Genomic DNA, 3966 nt, shown 5'->3' with positions numbered 1-3966 from the left:
AGTTTCACGGATGGACCTATTGCACAGGTGGCAACCTATGACGGTACCACGCTGGAATTCACTGAGCTCCTGAGAGTGACCCGTTCTTTCACAAATGTTTGTAGAAGCAGTCTGCATGCCTAGGTGCTTGATTTTATACAGCTGTGGCCATGGAGGTGATTGGAACACCTGAATCCAATGATTTGGAGGGGTGTCCCAATACTTTTGGCAATATAGTGTATGTGGTGTATTTGGTTACCCAGTCAGAGGGATTGTCATAGACTTTTTTAGACCTCTATATTACATTTACATAGGTTCCCTTCTTAACAAATGACACCACAGAGCTACTAGTTCACGATCTCATCATCTTTCACTTCAACTACTGCAACTCCCTTATCGTTGGCCTACATCTGCACATGCTATCCCACCTTCAGTCCACTATGAATGCTGCTGCTAGACTCATCCACCTCACCAACCGTTTAGTGGCCACCACCCATCTCTGCCAATCCCTCCACTGGCTTTAAATAGACCAACGTATAAAATTCAAAATACTAACATACAAAGCCATCCACAACTGGCTGGATCAGCAACCTTATCTCAAAATGGCTACGTTACAACACACACAGGGATCATGGGGAACAAGAGTAGCCACCCTCCAGAAGGAAGGACAGTGTCAGTACCAATTCAGAGATGATTTGAGGATCTACAGCCGAGTGATACACAAATAAGATCCATTTTTATTAATAGTTAAGGTACTTAAATGTATTTTTAAGATTTAACTCCTTAGTTTATTACTAGTTGAAGTCTATAGGTCTAAAAATGCACCTGCACTGTTTCCAGGCCCCATTAGCACCTAAGCATTAAGTTGCGCTATTCCTGAAGCACGCCAATGTTCGAGACGACAAATCCTATAATCCTTAATGGGGTCCATTCACATCTGAGCATTGTGTCTCTTGTTGCCTGTGATAGTCAAAAAAGTACATGAGCTTATTGTGTGTACGTTTTTTGTCTCAAAGTCTTTAATAGGTGCGCCTGTAAAACACATTTTCGTGGGTTTTTCAGGTGCTCCTATCTTAAAGACTATGGGGCCAAAAACTAGGGGTAAAAAAAAAAAAACCTCTACCAAAACTGGAGGCGAAGGAAGCCTCTAAATCACCTGGTTACGCTTATGTGAATGGAGCCTTCAAGTCACACGGCAGCGCAATACATTAAGTGTAAACTGGCCATATATAAAATGATGTGACAGTTTTATTGTGCGACGCCCAAAGCGCTTCATATCGCACAGGTGTGAACGGGGACTTGTATGAGATTTAGTGATTAGGTTTACATATACTTAAAGTCCACATAGGGAGGTGGGTGATATACAAAGGTTGTTCACCCCACAATCAGATTGGAGGGGCAAATCAGGAAACCTAAGCAGATTTTGGGAGATTCAGCCCTCAATGGAGGTATCCCGAGCACCACTCCGGTACAGGTGAGCAGCATACCCGTCGTCGGTCTGAGGATCACAACATAATGAATAGTGCATCACTACCGAGTATCGCTGTGGGTGGGAGCCTCTCGCGTTCTCCCGGCCGGTACTACGTAACAGATCCATCCGCGCTCTCCGTCTCAGACACGGCGAATCAGCCGCACTCCCAGCCAGGCGGAAGTAGCGAACGTCGAACGCCTGACAACGAAAACACACCGCGGGGACGCAGCCTCGCCAACGGTAATCCTTCCAAGCCACGTTCTGACGCCACTTTCTGCGTCCCCGCCGCCGCTTTCCTGGCCTTTCTCTGAGCGAAAAAAGGGGGGCGGAAGGACACATGTGCGAGGGACTACTTGTTACGGTAGCTGTGCTGCGGCCTCGGCCCCCTCCGCCATCTTGAATGTTAATGTTTCCTTACAAATATATATATTTATATAAATGTCCCACGTACCCCCAAGTCGTCACCTGTGCCATTTAACCCCTTCCGTCTCATCAGCTTTATTGAAGTTTATCTTTCACACCCGGATTCTATTCTCGCACGTGTTTCCATAACGACATCACAACAGTCCTATTTACATTAAAAACAACAATCCGTTTTCTGCCGTTTAGGGCTTCCGTTCGATTGCTGGACCTGTGTGAAGGGAGAGCTGACCCGTCGTACTGCCTCAGTCCCAGGTACTCTTTTTATTAGCATTTTATTTTTGCATTTTCCTGATTTAGTATTTATTTACTTCTGAGATTTTACCCAGCAGAAGAGAAGATGGAGACGTGTTAATGCAGGTTTACATTCAGATCCTCTATGTATGATGTATAGCTGTGTGTGTGTGTGTGTGATCACATTGCCTGATGATTGTATGTAAATCTGATCCATCCAGAAGGCCGGGTTCCCCATGTTATTCTACATCATGGAGTCAGGGCCTGATCCTCCATCCTTGGTGGTGTGGCCGTCTTATCTGATCTGTTTGTAAACAGAGGGCTTTCAGAGCTGCCAGTGAATGTTTAAATGTCCCCTTCTTTCACCTAGGTTCACCACAGACTTCCTGTTCATCATATACTCAGATTGTAGCCCAGTTATCCTGCTCACCAGCAGCTATTTGGGAAGAAATCTTTAGAAGTGTAAGTTTTTAGATGTGTGTGTGGATTTTGTAAATTATAAGGCGGTTTTGGCCCATGTTTCTAAATAGCACCTTAACTTAAATGTATCTTATTTGTGCATCACTCAGCTGTAGATCCTCAAATCATCTCTGAATTCATGCTGACACTGACCTTCCTTCAGGGGGGTGACTACTTTTGTTCCTAATGGTCCGTTTGTATATTGTAAAGTAGCTACCGCTCCAAGCTCACACCTGTGATGGACTACAATCTCAATACAAATTAGTAAACTACACTTGGAATTTTAGTCCATCGCGCGCGTGGGGGGGCGTTGGCTACTTTACAACACACAGGGACCATGGGGAGCAAAAGTAGCTGGGAGGATGGATAGTGTCGGCACCAATTCAGGTGATTTGAGGATCTACAGCTGAGCGATACACAGATAAAATCGCCAAAAATTAAATCGCCATTCTATTTGGTAATATCATTTGTACTTATGCTTAAAACGATGTATGTTTACTGTGCAGTTTGGAATGTCTAGTCTTATGATGGTCTATTTGAAGAATTTAAGCAATGTGTTTTATTATTCTAGCTCTGAGTTAATAATACTCAATGCATTTATCCTTAATACTTCAAACCAGTCTTGCCGGAGCTTTGTAAGAGTTTTTCCCAATCGCTTCCTTTAGCTCATGGTTTCCAGATAGTGACAGTAAAGGGTTAATTCTGAACATGTGACTGAATGTAGACTGTAGTCCGGGAACTGTGTCATCATTTGGTGGTTGTGAGGAACTGGTTTTCGTTTTTTTTAAAAATTATTCATAAATTTCTACATAGAGCATGTGCGAACATCGGGCGTGTGGTTTCAGGACATTTAAATCATATGTGTTTTGTTGCATTTGATTGGCTGCTGAGGGAGGGAGGAGGAGCGTTCTCTCTGTGTCACACTCCGATTATGTGCTTTGCTTCGTAATGACAAGAGCTTTAAAACGGTGACCTACTAATACTTTGTGTGGTTTAATTTTAGGGTGTAACTTGAAAGCAGTGTAGCCGCACAGCAGTTTCTGTTTGCGATCATATATGTATGTCCTGCATTTACCTCTGAATTCTATTCTCTTCTTTGTAATGTGGTAGGGTTCAGTACAAATTGAGGGTTTGGCAGGGTAGGGGTTACAGTATACTGGCTGTATGAGTATACTGTAGGAAACCACCAGGTGGCAGCACGTGATACATTCACATTTCCTATTCAAAACATTTACAGTATGTTTATGGAGTGCAAACTTTTCAGTAACATTAAAAGTGTGCGTGTGTGTGTGTGTGTGTGTATAGCCATAACTTTCAGTTTTAGCTAGAGTAGGAAAGGATTATAATCCCTGTCAAGTTTTCATTGCTGTCTGTGTCTCTGCTGGTTATACTCTCCCTCTTGC

General features: G+C 43.4%; 1 protein-coding gene across 1 annotated transcript in view; it reads left to right on the top strand.

Moving 5' to 3' along the window:
- Window positions 1-1482: 1482 nt before the first annotated feature.
- The window catches only part of KMT5B (lysine methyltransferase 5B), an 18412-nt gene continuing 15928 nt past the window's right edge, over window positions 1483-3966 (top strand). Inside the window, exons 1-2 of the mRNA XM_018552859.1 lie at window positions 1483-1690; window positions 2060-2125. The gene's annotated coding sequence lies outside the window, so the exon portion shown is untranslated. The remainder of the gene's footprint in view (window positions 1691-2059; window positions 2126-3966) is intronic.

Source organism: Nanorana parkeri, unplaced genomic scaffold (genome assembly GCF_000935625.1).
Source record: "Nanorana parkeri isolate BGI_ZX_2015 unplaced genomic scaffold, ASM93562v1 scaffold99, whole genome shotgun sequence".
NCBI classification, from domain to species: Eukaryota; Metazoa; Chordata; class Amphibia; order Anura; family Dicroglossidae; genus Nanorana; species Nanorana parkeri.
Note: the sequence above shows the minus strand (reverse complement) of the source record. Positions and strands in the feature narration are given on the sequence as shown.